Source organism: Salvelinus fontinalis, chromosome 19, assembly GCF_029448725.1.
Source record: "Salvelinus fontinalis isolate EN_2023a chromosome 19, ASM2944872v1, whole genome shotgun sequence".
NCBI lineage: Eukaryota > Metazoa > Chordata > Actinopteri > Salmoniformes > Salmonidae > Salvelinus > Salvelinus fontinalis.
In genome coordinates this window covers 17711483-17732406 of record NC_074683.1, presented here as the reverse complement: position 1 = coordinate 17732406, position 20924 = coordinate 17711483, and the positions used below count along the sequence as shown (strand labels likewise).

At 40.8% G+C, this 20924-nt stretch overlaps 1 protein-coding gene across 2 annotated transcripts in view; it reads left to right on the top strand.

The window, feature by feature from the left end:
- The window catches only part of fgf14 (fibroblast growth factor 14), a 309362-nt gene that overhangs the window by 280968 nt on the left and 7470 nt on the right, over positions 1 to 20924 (top strand). The window lies entirely within an intron of this gene.

The window sequence follows — 20924 nt, the reverse complement described above, 5'->3', positions numbered from 1 at the left end:
GGAATAAGGAAAGAAAATACAATTCAAATGAAAGAAATGAAATTAAACAAGGGAAGAAATATGTGGAATCTGTTGTAATGTACAGATGCTGCAGAATCAGATTCGTAATTGACCTGGTTAGCCTTTTCACCATTTGGTTTTGACTGGTCAAGTTCTAGCGAAGAGATCATGCACTAAACTAGAGCACGCTGTTATCAGCGTCAATTGAAATGGTTTTCCATGAATTGGGACTGTAAAATTCTCCTGCCCTCAAGATGAAAGTGTACCTTCGACTGCGTATTTGTATGTTTTTTTCAAAGTGTTTTTGGCCTGGTTCGTCCCATTGAGATTGGTATGTCTTTGGCTAGGGAGACTCTGCTGTTTTTCTCTCTGGTTGCTCAGGAGCTGCAGTGAAGTGTCTGTTCGTGTGAGTGGAAGTGCAGTGGGGTGGAAGTTGAGGAGATAAGTATGAGAGAGCAACTGAATGTGGTGCAAAGCATTGAGGGTATAATCAAGAGAATGTTAGGGGGGACGGATACACAATTAGAACGTTATCAAAGTACATCAATTGAAATCTAAACTCAGTCTGTATTTGGTTGAGAGGGGAAATACTTGAGACTGAGCATCCGCGTGTGTGTGTGTGTGTGCGAGTGTGTGTTTGCGTGAGCACAATGTGTGACTGTGTGTGTGTGTGTGTTGCGTGTAGTTTGAGGATGGTGTTAAAAATCGAAACATTTAAAAGGTCAGTGCCCTCGGGATGCTATATTGAAAGCTTAAGAGCTTCAGATCGCCAAGCACTTTAAAAGCATCAGTACTTTTTTCAAAAATAGATATCCTCCATGATGGACGTAAAGAGAGAAAGGCAGAGTAAGTGAGAGAGACAGAGACAGAGACAGACAGACAGACAGACAGACAGACAGACAGACAGACAGACAGACAGACAGACAGACAGACAGGTAAGCTGTACAACATCAGAAATTCATACAGATGGGCCCAAAACAGCACAGAAGAATACCAGAAAGCAACCTGGAACCAAAATATCCAAACACTCTTAGATAACTTTCTGGATACCACATTCACTCACAGTAAAGAAGGCATCAATCTAGCAGTACAAAACATCAACTATATATTCAGGCAAATGGCAAAAGAAGCACAATTGAAATTGATAAAAAACAAAACAAAAAAGATCACAGATGACAACTGGTTTGATGCAGATTGTAATTTTCTTTAACACTATCCAACCAAACGCACAGAGACCCAAATAATGGTGAATTACGCCTTCATTACTGTGAAACTTTAAAACTCTATAAAGGTACACTCAGAACCAAAAAAACACAGTACAACAGCAAGCAGCTGACACTAATTGAGGAGTCCATAAACACACACAACTTCTTGAAAAATTGGGGAAAAAATAGAAAAATCGAAACAAGAGGAATTAGCAATACAAAATGGTGACATATGTACAACCCATTTTAAAACACTCTCGAACACCGTTCAAATTGACACAAACGCAGAACAGCGCCAAATTCATGAGAAGTTGAATGTATTAGAAAAAGCTATAAAGGACAATCAAAATCCACTGGACTCCCCAATTACTGACCAGGAGCTCTATAAGAAACTTCAGGCTCTCAAATTTAAAAAGGCATGCGGACCTGATGGCATCCTAAATGAGATGCTCAAACTCACTAGTGCAAAATTTCAATTGGCTATATTAAAACTGTTTAATTTGATCCTGAGTGTAGGTTATTTCCCTGACATCTGGAATCAAGGACTCATAACCCAAATCTTTAAGAACGGATACAAATTTGACCCTAACAATTACGGAGGCATTTGTGTGAACAGTAACCTGGGGAAGTTTTTCTGTAGTATTATCAATTATCAAGAGTTCTAAACTTCCTTAATGAGCACAATGTCTTAAGTTAAAGCCAAATTGGATTTATACCAAAACATCGCACAACTGATCATATTTACACCCTACACACCCTGATAGATAAACATGTCCACCAAAATAATACCAAAATATACGCTTGCTTTATCGACTTCCAAAAAGCATTTGATTCTATTTGGCAAACAGGACTGTTCTACAAAGTTATTGAAAGTGGTGTATGGGGTAAAACATATGACATAATTAAATCAATGTATATTGGCAATACGTGCAGCATTAAAATTGGTAAGAAAAGAACCGAATTCTTTAACCAGGGGCGGGGCCTTCGCCAGGGTTGCAATCTGATCCCTGCACTCTTCAATATTTACATTAACGAATTGGCCACTATTCTAGATAAATCCTCAGCACCTGGTGTTAGTCTCCACAATTCAGAAGTTAAATGCCTACTCTTCGCAGATGACCTATGCCTGCTGTCACCCACAGCACATGGCCTACAGCAGAGCCTGGACCTGCTAGAGCAGTACTGCCAGACCTGGGCCCTGGCAGTAAACCCCCAAAATACTAAAATAATGATTTTCCAGCGAAGATCCAGATCTCAGGGAATTAGACCAAGTTCTCAATTGGTACAAAATATATAGAGTACTGCACACACTACAATTACTTAGGTTTAAAAATAAGCTCAACCTTACTGAGGCAGTGAATGAACTGAGAGAGAAAGCACACAGGGCTTTCTACGCCATTAAAAAGCAAATTCAAATTGAAATACCTATTAAAATTTGGCTAAAACTAATTGAATATGTCATTGAACCAATTGCACTTTATGGCAGTGAGGTGTGGGGTCCACTTGCAAAACAAGATTTCTTCAAACGGGACAAACACCCCATTGAAACCCCGCATGCAGAGTTCTGTAAGATTATCCTACATGTCCAGAGGAAAACTACAAAAAAATGCCTGCAGGGCAGAATTAGGCCAATATCCACTAATAATAAAAACTCAAAAAAGAGCAATTAAGTTTTGGAAACATCTCAAATACATTGACCCCCTCTCATATCATTACCAAGCCCTGCAATGCCAAGAACTGAGCAAAGAAAAGAGTCCCCTCATCCAGCTGGTCCTGGGGCTGAGTTCACAAACCTATTCTACTAATACTCTTAGAATACTAGTTTTCAGTTGTGTCTAGTTTTTCTGTCTTTTTGACTAGTCTCAAGGAAGTGAAGTCGATGTCTCCCTTCGCTGCAGTGCTATTCGTCTTTCTCAGTCATTATCTTATTCAGATAAAAGATGACGAGAGGATATTTTTTTTTAAAACAAAATAATCCCCTCTCCCCTCAAATTGTCACATTTTGTCTGAATGTGAAATGTGGCGCAGGAACTGAAATCAGTTTGGTATCCAGTGCAATTTATGCTTCAGTTATATTGGAGATAATTAGAAAACATATTCTGCTGTAACATTCAGACAATTTCCCCAGCTTCAGCTTCAAAGAACTTCCCCAAGGTTTCTAGACAAAACTATGTTACGGACATCATTGGCCTTGTTAGAAACATGTTTGTTGATCAAGGCTACCGTGTTAGCACTTCAAATAGAGAAGAGTGAAACTTTTCACGTAAAAATTGTACTGGGGATTCTTCATCAAGGTTAATACCATGTTGATGTCCTTTGATCAATAGCTGTGGTCTGCCTCATCACGGGTCCCGTGTGGCTCAGTTGGTAGAGCATGGCGCTTGCAACGCCAGGGTTGTGGGTTCATTCCCACGGGGGGCCAGTAAAAAAAAAGTATGAATGTATGTACTTGTAAGTCGCTCTGGATAAGAGCGTCTGCTAAATGACTTAAATGTAAATGTACAAAAAAGTATGAATGTATGTACTTGTAAGTCGCTCTGGATAAGAGCGTCTGCTAAATGACTTAAATGTAAATGTAAATGGTAATAGGTCCAGTGACACGTATAAACTACTTATCAAATTAAACGAGTTATGTGTTGTAAAATTCTTCATGGTTAATATGATTACAGGCCCTAATAAACTGTTTATATATACAAGTGTTCTGTAAAATAAATAAATGGACGTAATATATTTCTGTGATTTACAATCAAGTCAGATAATTAAGGCTATTTGATTATGGTTTAAAAAACTGTTCATGAGCACTCCTACATGAATAGTGTTACCATAGGAGGATTTGATTATGATTAAGTTATGATCTAGCTAGAATGGGTTTGGAATGGGTTTGGAACGGGTTTGGAACGGGACTTTGAATGTGCTTGGAATCATCCGGTGTTCTCCAGCTGGCTCCAGATCCAAGGATTAGTGGATATTGGCTGTCAAAACAACAGCTTTTGCCAAGTCAAGAAATGTATTACTTGATAATCACTCTGTGATTGGGTCAGCCACCTGTGGGCTTGATAGGACTGAAGAGTGGCCAGGGGATGGACCAAATATCACACACATGCACGTACACACGCACACATGAACGCATGCACACACACACACACACACACTTATATACACACACTGGACTAGACTGGGCCTGCAGTTTACCTTTGAAACAATTTGCTTCGTCCATTCATCTGACTGCAAAATGATGTAGTCTTTTTAATTTTTTAATCACTGTGTGTCTAATAAATCACATATTTAGGAAAATAACTCCCAACATATATTTGTATTTCCCTGAGCCTCCTTTGGCCATTGAAATGCTCCGTCTGATCGCGTGGGCATTAGGATACAAATGTGAAGATATTTACATACCCAGCCCTGATTAGCTGATAGGATGGTCTTGAGCCCACCCCCTTATTTGATATATCATTGGCGTAATGTGTTACATGAATGTCCACCTTCCCTGTCAGGGGATAAAATGATTACTTGATATTATTAATGATGATCTAGCAAATTAAGACGAAAGATGTATTTTGATGACAACACATAGTAGCCTACACACCTGTGTACGTTTCCTCACGTTCAGGGTCCCATTCCAGCTCCAACTGACAGGTTGAATACCATGTGCTTTTTTTTAATAGAAACAAATTATAATTTAGAGGTAGGTCACCAGAAGATGCAGACAGGTCCCAGAACAGCCTGTTTGCATGGCAGACCATCCTGGACTATACCCCATCTGCCTCGACATCTATTCATAGCAGAACAGCATGATTAAGTACAAGGGCAGACTACAGGCCTCTGCGTCTCAGAGACCGAACACAGTCACTATTACTTACTGTGTTAAGGCCTGTGAGACGCAGAGGCCCATGGTATAATCTTCAGCAAATGTTTTGGACTAAACACTCTTGAACTACATTTTGGAATGGTGTCTGTTGTCGAAAGTACATAAAGAAACCAGACTGCAATGGAAGGTTGTTGTCATTCACTATAAATTATCTTGGCAGTTATTTACATAACATAATACAAATATCAATAATAAGCCAACAAGGTTATACTAAAAGTTGTGATTTTATTTACACTGTAATCACCAATTCTCTCGAATACTGACATTGCTATACACAGCTACTCAACTATAATTTCATCCCCTGACCGGGAAGGTGGAAGAGTGTCAGTATTGCACACACACAATTACACTGCCTTAAAAAAAAGAAAAAATGGTAACCTAATCAAAAGCCAATGTTTACTTTTTATTTGGAGCTATGGCAGTCTATTTACAAATCAGTCTGACAGTACTTTGACAGTATTTCAAGTATGGTTTGAAATGACTGAAATGATTCAGAAAGGTATTGGTAACATCACCAGGCAATAATTGTGTATGCTCTTCTGTGTAGAAAAAAAAACATCATCATTGCTTTAAATTATTTGGTGCTTTTCCCCCCAGTTTGATTATGCCTAGTCCTGTCCACTCTGTTCTAACGAGTCCCGCGAAGCTTGTGAGCATCGTAAAGGGAAACAGATTTGTTTTCCTGAGAGTCTTAGCTTTCAGGAAGTGTCATAATAGCTTATAGCGTCGACTGTTCAAAAGTTAGAGCGACATTTGCAGGAGAAAAACAGATCGGAGGTTCCTCGCGTAACCGTAGTTCTATGAACTAAGCAATACATTTTTTATTCAGAGATTCTGTCGCAACCCCATTTTCAAATCAGGCGACCCCCACATGCGAACCCTAGTTTGGGAAACGTGGCGAGCATACACTATTTCCCTAGGTTGGGAATCCAGCTAGCTAGGTAGCTAGAAAAGTAGCTAGGTAGCTAGCTACCTACCAGCTAGCTGAATCCCAGAGATATGGGAAAAGTGTATGCTAGAACATTGTTGCAGGAGGCAAAGTTTGGTTTCCCTTTAAGAGTGGATTAGTTGGTAGAGCACAGTGCTTGCAACACCAGGGTTGTGGGTTTGATTCCCATGGGGGACCAGAACGAAAATGTATGCACTCACTACTGTAAGTCGCTTTGGTTAAGTCTGCTAAATGACTAAAATGTCAAATTTGGACATGACTTTATTATGTACAGGTAGCTACTATGGAAATGTAAACGGCAAGTCAGTAGCTAGTTATCCTAGTTGCGGTCGAAGCTAGTAGCTAGCTAGCTAGTTAGCTAACTAACAGCATTATACAAGCTATATCATGCCCTTCGATAATAATAAATAGAAGAACAACTATCTAGACACGTAATTCTTGAGCGGTTGCCGCTGTCGGGTATAAGATATATGGGACAGAACATCAAAGGAGGATGAAGCTGCTAGCAAATCCACTAGTTTAGCTAGCTACCTTGTCGAAGTGTGCTGTGCATATGATATGCACAGGTTCAAACAACATTTCTATAGCACTTGAGTGTTACAAATAAATCAAAGCCAAATCAGACGAAGCCTTGCAGCCAGCTTCTGCAGAATCTCTCTTGCTTTTGGCCCTGCATTAAGTAACTAGCTAGTTAACTCTCCTGTGCATGTCAACAATGATACCCTCTTCATACATAGGACCCCGCTACACTTAATCTGAAGTGTCTGTACCTTTTCAGACAGTGGAAATCTGCTTCATTGACAGTAATAAATGTTGCTGATTGATGTGCTGTAGTTTTTCTGCTGTTTTTCTGGTAGGGTAGCTAGATGTGTTTTCTTTCTACTAAATTAATTGGTAAGTCATTGTATTTAACAAACTTCAAAGTTCTTAGGAATGCGAAGTCTAGGCAGCTCGAGATAATTTGATTGACAGTTCTGGTTGCCCAGTGATGCACGTTGCTCCCGCTTCAGAAGCGGCATTCCTTTACAATGTTAAATACAAGTTAAATGCCTATCACCAGAGAAGGTTTCATGGCATGTATCCTTTCAGACAAACAAGGATGCCTTATCCGAGGCACTTTATAGCGCCACATTCCATATGTCTGAAAGGCGTATGAGAAGTACTAATTTGACCGGGCGGGACCGGCAGTAGTGTATGTAAATAACAGATTAACGGTCATTGGTAATCAGATCGGCGTGTGACGTTATGTGGCGGGCTAAAACTACATCCCTAAAAAATAAGCTGAAAGGCCTTTTTTTTCCCAGGCCTTTTTTTTTTAAACAGCTCCTACACAGAAAGGGAATTATTATTAAAAAAACAGGAATATCACGTTATTGACTGTACTGCACCTTTCATTTTTGGCGGCATAACAACCTCACACAAAATAGCAATTTGAGTTAACTAACAGCATAACCGGAAACCTCCAAAACATTTACAAGTGTTGTTCTTACATTAGCAACGGATAATGCCTGAGTAAGCAGAAACAAAGTTTTTTTCTTAATCTTTCCATCATGTTTCTAACCCAATTTAGAGATGCTAGTCCGCTATCCCGCGCACGAACCAGAGTATGTGAGCGCGGAGTGAGATGCCCAACGGCTGGAGGGTCAGCCTTCTCACCCGCTCCAATTTAGCATCCAGTAGGGCTCCAATAGTCCTCACTTCATGAGCTCAGGGCATGCCTGACCCATCATGCATTTGTGGTCTACTTGTGTGCTGCTATAGCCCCTTGCTTTAGCTACTGTCATGGAGTTCGCTAAATATTTTCGTAAAGAAACTGATAAAACACACAGTTACTAAATCAAGGTGACTTACAAATATAAGGAGAGCAAGAGTGCAGTGATACCTTTTATTTATTTCGCAAGGCAAGTCAGTTAAGAACAAATTCTTATTTACAATGAAGGCCTACCCTGGCCAAACCCGGACGACACTGGGCCAATTGTGTGCCGCCCTATCCCAATCACGGCTGGATGTGATACAGCCTGGATTCGAACCAGGGACTGTAGTGACAACTCTTGCACTGAGATGCAGTGCCTTACCCCACTGCGCAACTCGGGAGCTCCCTGATGTGGTGTCCACAACTAAAGAATCATTGTGGAATCCGAAAAGACACGTATCCTGAAAGCATGATGGTGTACTCACTACATGCACATGCTAACAGAAAGGAATGAGGTGGGTAGATAACTAAGTGTGTCATTGTAGCAAAGTATTTATAAACTACAAATCAGGTCTCTCACATGTTTTGTTCATTTTTGTTCTATGATCTATACAATAGGCTCTAACTGATTTTGTGCCAATAGGCCTGTCATATTCCCGCGTTATTTTGCCTAAAAACCTTTAGGCCTACCTATAGAAACATTTAAAAACAACTTTGCACCTCTGTCCAGATTAGCAAGAGTTGCCACAAGGGTGTTTAGCATCATCCACAAGGGTGTTTATGTAACAGTGTAACTTTAATCCGTCCCCTCGCCCCGACCCGGGCGCGAACCAGGGACCCTCTGCACACATCAACAACAGTCACCCATGAAGCAGCGTTACCCATCGCTCCACAAAAGCCGCGGCCCTTGCAGCGCAAGGGGAACCACTGCTTCAAGGTCTCAAAGCGAGTGACGTCACCGATTGAAACGCTATTAGCGCGCACCACCGCTAACTAGCTAGCCATTTCACATCGGTTACACTCAGCGTCATCCCCAGTGGCTCTGCAAGTGTGGAGAGGATATTCTCTGCTGCTGGCCTGCTCTCTAGACACCATGAAGTCACAGACTGGCCAAACTTGTATTTCTAAAAATGAATTCAAAAAATTCAAAGTCACTACTAAGTCATTTTTTCGTTTAATTTGTATTTAATTCTAAGTAAGTCACGGCCTATATGTGCAATTTAAAGGCTATAATTATTGAAACAATGTTGTTTAAATGCTAAGCCCATTTTATCCCTACCAGCTTATAGTGTCGCACTCCGAAATGCTTCACAATGTATTGATTTGTAGGCTATAGCCTTGAAGTAATGTAAATAATATAGCCTAAATAATTCATATTCGTTCCTTCTAAGGCTTCTTGTCTGGCTCCTGACCTATTTAGTGTTAAATGCCGTTTAATATAACATGTAGCCTATTTGAAATGATGTTCAAATCCATATGGTCTGGTTTCAGTACTTCAAAACCAAATGGTAGGTCCAGGTAGTCCCAAAAATATATGGGTGTTGGTTAAATTGTGGAGCTAATATGAAGTTTATTTTTCCTGTGAGTGCAGTGGGGTTTTAGCAGAGCAGTCGGAAAGGACATGGAGCACCGGAGCTTCCACATTGCTCCATGAGCGGGATTTCCAAGAGCTCAACTCAGCTCACATGCTCTGGAACGAGCACACACAATCACGCATGCACACACACACACACACACACACACACACACTCTCTCACTATACATACAGTATACATTTCATGAACGCATACCATTTTCATACAGTCTTCGCATATCCTTGCCCTCATATCAACTCATTTTCCGGTGTCTCTTTACATTCATGCTCCCTCTCCTCTCCTCGGTAATCAGTCGGGTTCAGATGAAGCCCCTTCATCTTCACCCACCATTGACATGACTTTTAAGCGTATGAGAACAGGTTGGCGTTGTAAATGCAGCCCAGCTTTCTGGAAGATGACCTTTTTCCGTGGATTAATAGGCTTTATGCTGGCAGCATTAATAAACCATGTCTTAGTTTCCTCTCTCTCTGTGGTAGTGCACGAACGCTCTGCATATTAATGCTGGTCCATTCCTTCTACCTGTCCCCTCTCCCCTACACCTACTCTACGCCAGCTGTCCCCATAAGAGAACCCTTTGAGGAACCCTTTTTGGTTCCTGGTAGAACCCTTTTGGTTTCTATGTAGAACCCTTTCTACAGAGGGTTCTACGTGGAACCCATAAAGGGTTTTACCAGGAGCCAAAACAGTCATGGACTGTTCTCTCTGCTACCGCATGGCAAGTGGTACCAATGCACCGAGTCTGGAACCAAAAAGACCCTGAACATCTTCTACCCCCAAGCCATAAGGCTGCTAAATAGTTAGTAAAGTAGCTGCCTGGACTATCTGCATAGTTTTCTAAAATGGCGGCGGGAAGAAATGGCAGCAGTTTTACAAACGCCCAACCAATTGTGCTATTATGTGGGTTTTTCTGCGTTATTTGTAACTTCATTTGTACATAATGTTTCTGCCACCGTATCTTACGGCAAAAAGAGCCTCACTTAAACCATATCTACATGTACATACTACCTCAATCAGCCTGACTAACCGGTGTCTGTATGTAGCCTCGCTACTTTTATAGCCTCGCTACTGTATATAGCCTGTCTTTTTACTGTTGTTTTATTTCTTTACCTACCTATTGTTCAACTAATACATTTGTTGCACTATTGGTTAGAGCCTGTAAGTAAGCATTTTACTGTAAGGCCTACACCTGTTGTATTCCGCGCACGTGACAAATAAACTTTTTTATTTGATTTGACCCTTTTTGCACAAGCTCTCTTGACTCACATACGCTGCTGCTACTGTTTGTTATCTATCCTTTTGCCTTGTCACTTTACCCCTACCTATATGTACATACAGTATCTACCACAATTACCTCGTACCCCTGCACATCAACTCGGTACTGGTACCCTGTGTATATACAGTGCCTTCAGAAAGTATTCACACCCCTTGACTTGTTCCACATTTTGTTGTGTTATAGCCTGAATAAAAAATTGTATTAAGTAAGTATTCAACCCTTTTTTTAAATGTTATATCCGAAACGTATAACATGCTTGCAGTGAAGCCGCTCAACAACTACATCATACCAGTCATCCAACAGACTCCCATTCAGAGCGACACACACAAGCATCCAGGGTCAATGCCCTGCTCAAGGGCACGTTGCCAGATCTACCACTAGGCCAAAAAACGTGAACCCAAACCCTTCAAGATCCCCCCCCCCACAGTTCCCCAATAGCTGTGCCCTCAACCATTCGAGACCCCTCCCACATTCCCCTCCCAAGAATAATTTTTAAAATAAAAAATACAATTAATTCCATTCCCCACCCCAAGAATCCCCCAATGCACCAACAACCAAGAAAAAATAGCTAAAGAGAAAAAAGAAAAAGACAGGAGAAAAAAGAAAACAATGCAAAACATTTTTTATAAAATTAAACAAAGGACATCAAGGATAACTAAAATCATTATTTGAATGAGAGTGTGTGTATATGCATGTGTATAAAACACCTGCACGGCTTCAGCCTCAGGTAAACCGGCATTAGCTGTAAAAACACAGCCCTTCAGTGTCATTGAAAATTACTTTTTGTTATGTTTTATTTTGACTATTTTATTTTTTATTTTATCTTCGACTGTCATTCTATCTCCCGCACAGCAACTCCACTCCCACTTGTCTCCAACTCCACATCCCAACCCTCAGCTTCCCTCAGCCCATCCCATCTATCTCTGCTGGCCACCTTCTTCGGATTTCTACGCAACACATATCTTTCAACTATGCTGTGATGTTTAACATAGAATTTCAATCTAATGAAATAGAATCCACAGATTGTGAGTTGAAGATAAATACTTTTACAAAGAGTATTAGTATATTAGTAATTGACTGACCTGGTCTCTCCAGATCTCCTAATAGTACTATTTCTAGGGTCAATTTTAGATCAATGCTATGCATTTTCAGCCATTCCTGAACCTGAGACCAGAAACAGGCTATCAGAGGGCAATACCAAAATAAATGGTCTATTGATTCTGTTTCCTCACAAGAAAATCTGCAGAGCTTTGATGATTTTATGCCCGAAATATTCAAATTTTTGTTGGAGGCAAGAATTATATAAAATAATTTTAGCTGAAAAGCACGAAGTCTTGAATCTTGCGTTGTTTTATATATCAACTCATACACCCTGTACCATGGAATCGGTACATCAAAAATCTCCTCCCAATTATTTTGCAATCTGTATGGCACAGTTGTCAACATCCTGGTCCTCAAATGAAACTGGTATACTTTCATATTTATGCTATTTGTATTCCTCTGCCAGTTTTGATCCTTTATATTGGGCAGACAGACCAGTTCCCTACCTCCTCCCACTGCCACCTGCCTCCTCCATTTTTGGGGCAATGCTGTAATCAAATGCTCTTGGATTGAGCAGACCTTTCCGTATAATTCTGAAAACTCCACGAAGGACATAACTCTACCATTCCAATTTACAATATAATTTAAGAACAAAATAGCCTTTTCAAACATCTTTCCAAAATACAGGTATTTTATCAACTAGCACATTTGAGTTCAGCCATAATATTTGTTGTAATATACAGTTGAAGTCGGAAGTTTACATACACTTAGGTTGGAGTCATTAAAACTCGTTTTTCAACCACTCCAGAAAAGTCTTGTTAACAAACTATAGTTTTGGCAAGTCGATTAGGACATCTACTTTGTGCATGACACAAGTACATTTTCCAACAATTGTTTACAGACAGATTATTTCACTTATAATTCACTTTATCTCAAATCCAGTGGGTCGGATGTTAAAAATTCCAGAAAATGGTGCCATGGCTGTAGAAGCTTTTGATAGGCTAATTGACAATATTTGAGTCAATTGGAGGTGTACCTGTGGATGTATTTCAAGGCCTACCTTCAAACTCAGTGCCTTTTTGCTTGACATCATGGGAAAATCAAAAGAAATCAGCCAAGACCTCAGAAAGAAATTGTAGACCTCCACAAGTTTGTTTCATTCTTGGGAGCAATTTACAAACACCTGAAGGTACCACGTTCATCTGTACAAACAATGGTACGCAAGTATAAACACCATGGGACCACGCAGCCATCCTATCGCTTAGAAAGGAGACACGTTCCATCTCCTAGAGATGAACGTACTTTGGTGCGAAAAGTGTAAATCAATCCCAGAACAGCAAAGTACCTATATCCACAGTAAAACGAGTCCTATATCGACATAACCTGAAAGGCCGCTCAGCAAGGAAGAAGCCACTGCTCCAAAAACCGCCCTAAAAAAGCCAGACTACGGTTTGCAACTGCACATGAAGACAAATATCATACTTTTTGGAGAAATGTCCTCTGGTCTGATGAAACAAAAATAGAATTGTTTGGTCATAATGACCATCATTATGTTTGGAGGAAAAAGGGGGAGGCTTGCAAGCCGAAGAACACCATCCCAACTGTGAAGCACGGGGGTGGCAGCATCATGTTGAGGGGGTGCTTTGCTGCAGGAGGGACTGGTCCTCTTCACAAAATAGATGGCATCATTAGGAGGAGAATTTTGTGGATATATTGAAGCAACATCTCAAGACATCAGTCAGGAAGTTAAAGCTTGGTCGCAAATGGGTCTTCCAAATGGACACTGACCACAAGCATACTTCCAAAGTAGTGAAAAATGGCTTAAGGACAACAAAGTCAAGGTATTGGAGTGGCCATCACAAAGCCCTGACCTCATCCTATAGAACATTTGTGGGCAGAACTGAAAAAGCTTGTGCGAGCAAGGAGGCCTACAAACCTGACTCAGTTACGCCAGCTCTGTCAGGAGGAATGGGCCAAAATTCACCCAACTTATTCTGGGAAGCTTGTGGAAGGCTACACAAAATGTTTGACCCAAGTTAAACAATTTCAAGGCAATGCTACCAAATCCAAATTGAGTATATGTAAACTTCTGGCCCACTGGGAATGTGATGAAAGAAATAAAGCTGAAATAAATAATTCTCTCTACTGTTTTTCTGACATTTCACATTCTTAAAATAAAGTGGTGATCCTAACTGACCTTAGACAGGGAGCTTTTTCAAGGATTAAATGTCAGAAATTGTGAAAAACTGAGTTTAAATGTATTTGGCTAAGGTGTATGTAAACTTCTGACTTCAACTGTAAGTAAACTTGCTCTTTGTTTTCAATGCTGATTTGAATGTCATTGAGAAAACCAAGAAGTGTCAAAGATTTGTTCCCGCCAACATCCTTTCTGAATTTAATCCTTGAAGTAATTATCTAGTTTTTCAAAAGTGTGTGTGATCTGATTACAATATTTTTGCTGTTAACATAATGGATTACAGTTACAGTTTTTTTTGGTAATCCCTTACATGTAATGGAATACATGTAATCCGTTACTTCCCATCTCTGCTTGTCGGTATGTTTGTCAAGGACTAGGGAGGGACTAGGGAGTTATTTGGATAAAAAGTAGAGAGCTAAGCACAGGAGAAATCCTAGGGGAAAACCTGGTTCAGTCTGCTTTCCAATAGTCACTGGGAGACAAATTCACATTTCAGCAGTACAATAACCTGAAACACAAGGTCAAATATACACTGGAGTTGCTTAGCAAGATGACATTGAATGTTTCTGAGTGGCTAATTACAGTTTTGACTTCAATTGGCATGAAAATCAATGACAATACTTGAAAATGGTTGTCTAGCAATGATCAACAACCAATTTGACAGAGCTTGCTTTATATATATATATATGAAGAATGAAGAAATATATATATATTATAAAACTGTGAAAATGTTTCTTACACTTTGACATGACAAAGTATTTTGTGTAGAAAAAATAATAATCAAATCAATTTTAATCCCACTTTGTAACATACCAAAATGTAGGAAAAGTCAAGGGGGTGTGAACACTTTCTGAAGTCACTGTAGCTAAGTTATCGTTACTCATTGTGGATTTATTCCTTGAGTTATTATTTTTTGTATTACCTTTCTATTTTTCTCTCTGTATTGTTGGGAATGAACCGTAAATTAACATTTGACTGTTAGTCTACACCAGCTGCATACGAAGGATGTGACAAATACAATTAGATTTTGTTCTCCTACTGTATGGGGCCTTTTTCTTCATGCTTATTTCTCTTTCTGTTTTTTTTTTTCTTTCCCTCTCTTAATCTCCCCATTTTCTCTTTCACTCTTTCTCCCAACTCTCTATTTTTCTCTCTCTCTCGCTCTCTCTCTCTATATATATATATTACTCCCTCTCTCTCATTCATTCTGTGGTGAGTGGAGTGATTATGTTGGTCTGAGCGGTGCTGGCCCTCTGTCTGTGACCAAGGTCAATTATGGCTGCCCATTTAGAGCGCTGCGAATCAGGGTGCCGGGGAGTCACTGATGTGGAGAGGCAGGCAGGAGGATTGAGGTGGGAGACAAATCAACCGTTGTGTGCCTCAGAAATGATTCGATTTGCCGCGGGTGTAGAGGGGTGTGCCCTGACCTCATAACTCCCTGCCAATATCACCCTTCTCTTTCTAAACATGATCTCAAATCCAGGTGGATCTCCAGCAACAGCTAGCATTATACAGTGTACCCTGCCGAGTACATGTATGTTCCCTGATGAAGTTGCAGAACACTAGCCAAACAGTATTTGAGCTGTTAATTGGCCTTAGATAATTAATAGCACATTTTTCATCTGTGCCATCATTGGCTGCCTAAAAAAAACTGCAATAGCAGTCTATCTTGAAATGGATTTTGAAATGTATCAAACCATAATCTGTGTCTTTAACATTTTGAAAGGGAATATGTCATATGTTGATCACAGGAGACATTTAATGCAATTACCCCAAAAAACAAATCTGTTTCACTTGCCTCCGGTGTTGGTCCCTCATGTTCCTATTTACGTTGCTATAGGGAATGACCGCCACCGGTCCTTTTCTTTTAGAGCATATCACTATTCCGGAGCAGCCCCTTCTCTGTTGCCATAGCAACCGAGTGCAAAGGTATGTGCCATGTTCTGCCCCCCACCACAAAAAGTAGAAAACAGAAGAAAAATAGAGAGAAGAGGAGAAAAGGGCCTGTCAAGGAAAGCACGGAGCCAGTAACTGACAGTGTGGACCAGAGGTTGTCTCTCCTTAATGAAGTTTGCAAGCTACAGCTCAAAGTCAAGACAGCCCCTGACACAGACTTATCACCTCATGGCTCATTTACAGGTTGTGGAGGTGAAATTAAGTAGAGCTTTCTATTACGCCCTCAGATATCGACCAAACTCACTAGACACACGCACACACACCGAAAGCAATAAACTGGGAGGGCGTGCCGTGCACACCTCTTCACCTGAAAAACAAGATGGACGTGCAGGCCAACACCTTGACTGGTTTATTAAATACCACAACAATGAAATGATAAATTGCTGTATTTCTATGTCTCTATCCTCAACTTAATTTCTGAATTTGTCAGTCTTCTCCGAAGCAATTTGGCGCCAACGTTTTATATTTACGAACACAGCGTTATTATGGCCAGCTGAAGTGGACATCAATATTCTCTATCCAAGATTCAAAAACAAGGCGTCAGAAATGAGGAGAGTGACGACGGCTTCGTTTCAGACTGCGATTTTTAAGCATCGCCTCGTGAATTTAATGAACATGTTTTTTTTTTTTTTAAACCAGAAAAGAGGACATATGTCTGTTTGGCTTTGTGCCCTTTCCCGAATACAATCATCTGAGAAAAAAAAAACTGAGTGTGATGAAAGGAAGACAACAGAGAAGCATTAAAAATCTCGACTGAAGCTGGAGATGCAATCAGCGCCCGAAGAGGAGTCGTTTGACTGCCTCGGAGTCATCTTCAAACCACTATGATTATCGGTGACTGACAGTGTTTGTACCCAAGAAACCTTCTCTCCCCCCCACTCTCCCCAAGTCACTCAAAAATCTGGGAACCCAGTTATCTGAAAGTATTTGCATCCAAGAAACCTTCTCGCTCACTTTGTTCAGCCGCTCTCGGGCGGTTGAAGAATCGCACGGTGTAAGTAATCAGCGCTCTCGGCTCAACATGGCCTGCCTCACAAGCGATCTCGTTGATAACAGTGACCAGTCAACCGGCAACGAGCCTTACCTGACGAGGAAGATGTGTAATTAATTACCTAATTGAAGTGACTCTGGGAACCGTGAAGGTAAAAACCTCTTTGGCTTTGTAATCGGCTCCGAGACATTAGTTTGGTTCTGAAAGCAACACCTCAACACCGTTTTATAAGAAATGTTTTGACGAGTGTATGGGATCTGTTCCAAAAAACAGAGACACTTGGAGCCAGTTGAACATGTGAAACTCCCGTTGCAAATGTGCTCATTGGTTGAATGGCACAGTCAAAAGTCCCTGCTTCTTTTTGCATTCAGATCTGTTGTTTTGTTGTGTGGTACGGTACTCTCATATCGTGGTGCTAATACAGATACGTACTGTTATGCTCCTTCCAATTGATATCCCACCTCTTTTAGGTATGAGTATTATTTGACACTGTGGATTTATCCTTTGGCTGCATAGGATGAAGCCATGGAGCTTTTACTCACACTACTGCAAAAGTGGTCAGTATTGTAAAAGACTGTTCGTTCTCAACAACTTACCTGACTAAACAAAATTAAGGGCTAGATTCAATCCGTATTGTGGAAGATAAGCACTATAGAGTGATTGAAATTCCAAGCTAATTGCAGATTCAGCCGACAAATGCAGCGTTTACCATAAATGCAGTCTCCACAAATGGGGCCACATTGCCTTTAAATGTAAATCGTGCTATAGTGCTGATCTTCAGAGATATGGAATGAATCTAGGCCTAAATCAATACTCACTCCAATTAACTTCTACCTCAATCCATTATATTTTTGATAAGCTGTGTAGCTGATCTGTCCTGAGTCCTGTCAGCACAGTACAGCGTGTTAAAGACTGTGCTTTCCCCCGATACCCCTGGAAACGGGAAGAGACAGGCACTGCCTCTCTGACATCTTGCACATGATAAGCGGTCCTTTGGAAGGAGACTGCTGACACGCCATGAATCTGAGGACGCGCGTCGCCAAATGAGGATGGAATTTTGCCTCATGCAGTTCAGAGAGTATTGTATTTTTTTCATATTAAACATGCCTGTCAGGCATCATAAAGTGTTTTTTTTTTGCACATCACCTGCCGTTGCCACGATAACCACCCAAAAATGTAGAAGAAAAGTGACAGGAAATGAGCATTGCATCTATGTGCTACTTTAGAGGGAACCTAACGTAGCAGCCTTAAAATAAATGCCTGACACTAGATCTACTAAATACTGGTCTTGACGCAAAGAAAAAAAACTGTCGGGGGAGGTTCTCTTCTTCACTTTTCAACCAATCCAGTGAATGTGGAGGAGGAGTTAAGATGGAGCTGAAGTCTCTTACTTGGGCGATGCGTTTTCAGGTTGTCTAACGAGCATAAATACCAGAGGAAAGCCCATCCAGAGAAAAGGCGCTTCACTCTCTGTTATTGCACTGTGTGATTCCATTTGCGTCAATGTGATTGGCAAGACACACACACTGCAGTTTGGGCTGCAGAAACTCTGGTGTGCGGCACACAACGCTTTCCTGACTGCAGCACGGCAGCACTAACTTTCAATGCCAGACACAGGAACACAGGAAATCAACCGCCAAAATGCATTCAGAAGCTACTGGCTGCGATTACTGTCCGGTCCCGACCCATGTTTTAGCTAGCCTCGTTCGTGCCTGCGGGCCTTCGTTAAGTTTTCAATGCCGTTCCAGATTCTGTACAGATTATTACAGCATAGGTGTGACGACCTTTGCATGTTGTCTTGAAAATGCACACTTTATATGGGGCGGCAGCGTAGCCTAGTGGTTAGAGCGTTGGACTAGTAACCGGAAGGTTGCAAGTTCAAATCCCCGAGCTGACAAGGTACAAATCTGTCGTTCTGCCCCTGAACAGGCAGTTAACCCACTGTTCCTAGGCCGTCATTGAAAATAAGAATTTGTTCTTAACTGACTTGCCTAGTTAAATAAAGGTAAAAAAAAATATGGTTACATAAGAAGACATTTATAGTTACAGTTACCTCAAAATGTGTTACTAATTTTAAGGTTGAATGTTACATTAGTTTGTAACATAGCCTTAACTTTAGGCTATTTACTGTTTTACAAAAGCAGTTTGTGCTCAGTAGGTAGTTGGCTAGCCTTAGCAATTCAAAAAGACACAGTTAGCTAGATAGCTGGTGCTATTAAAATCACATATTGATTCGAACTGTTCCTAATACCGATGCTGACATTCATGATTAGATGACCGCCGAATCGAACCACAGAGAACTCGAGAAACTAAGATGTTGGTGTCAAAATTGAAGCCCACATACTGGTCGTTTCTAGCATTCACTCGTGAGACATTCAGCGATTGTCATTATCGTTTAGTCAACGTGTATTGTATAATTCACTGGTCAACATTACTCATTGAGTCAACTTCTCAACATTTTCTGACGAGTTGACGAAATCATGGTATCTCAACATTTTCTGTTGAATTGACTATTTTTCAGTTGAATTGACTTTTGGAAAATTAGCTGAAACAACTAACAGGCTAAATACGTTTTTACAGTGTAGGATGGCAGTGTAAACACAGCCTATGAGTCTTAAGTTATTTCCTCAGTGTTACAAGCATGACACCAGGGATATACAGCATTAGCGTTACTAGCAGCTCTCGCTAACCAACTGAGCCGGTTAAGTTCATCGGGTCTGTATGCAGTCAATGGAATCCCTCTGAGTGTTCAATTAAGGAGACTGGAACCTCTCCAAATACAGCTACCAGCCTGTGCCTGCCTTACCTAATGCAATTTCATCTGATTGAGCCAGTCATTAATAAGTCCCCCAAAGTGTCACTTAGTCGTCGTCATCGGCCCCGACTGGTTGTTAAGCCCTGACAAGAGCTATTTAACACAGTGCTTAATAACCTGCTATTACTCGGTGATGGGGTGCGTCGTCGGAACTACACACTCACCCCATAAATAATCCCCAGGGTGAAGCTGTGGGAGTTATGAGCAAACACCTAAACGGTGGAAAGACCACGTAATATTTATTCACTACATCAAGTCCCACTCATAAATGCCTAGCGAGGGAAAATAGCAGGGAAAAAGATTAAACGTCAGAGAGAAATTGGGATTTGAGAGTCTCTTTTTGTGGCTCAGACCCGTTCAAATAATTTGCTGCTCTGGCTGGATAGGTGTGAGCTAGTAGTGGGGTCTCTTACATTGACCTATGCAATCATGTCAGCGACAAATCAACTCTTAAGGAATGGAGGGAGGAAGGAAGGATACATTTTGGAATTATTCAAACAGGGCCTTTGTGGGGGGTGCTGAATAACTCCTCCAACCAGAACTACTTGAGGCATGACCAGGCGTTTATTAATACACCCCAATGAAAACCCCAATGTGGGACCGATAATGTGGAAAGCTCTTTATTACCCTCCAGTTCTCTTCAGTTGAATGAGATAAATGGGGGTAAAGCGGAGATGTGGTGTTCATTTGTCATTGACAAAAAAGGGGTGTGTGAAGGATGGTGAGGTCCCTGGATTAGCTAAAAGGTTGTTTGCACAAAGTATTACAGATGTAATGAGTGTATTTTCATGACTCTTTATTGGGTGTTTGCTAGCACAGCATACACACAGATATAATCTAGCTAGTGTAACAATTTGAGGCAACTAGGCATATAATGTAGAATGTAGAATGGCACCGGAGGAGATGGCTGCCGTTTTACGGGCTCCTAAACAATTGTGACCGGATTCAGGAAACTAGTCGTATGTCAAAAGTCACGACTTCATAGGAGAGCCATTTGAATGTAAAAAAAATTGTTTTTATCAAAATGCGTATTTTGCCAGAAATGCCTTCTCGAACATGTGATCTTTCATGTGCCTTAATAACAAACTTGTATGCCATCTGTAAATATGAATAAAATTGTTAAATCACTAGCCTTGTTGGTTAAACCACAGAAAAAGTGAGCAACCTTCCCACTAGCCATGATTGGCTGAGATAATGAGAGGGCTGGACATGCCGAGAGAGGAGTTCGGATCGGTCTGCCACATTCAAGGCTTCTGAATATTTGAGCTCGTCAGTCTGTTTTGGTAATCGTGTCGAACGTGGCTTTTTTTTAAACGTATTGTGTAGTGGAGCTGCCTA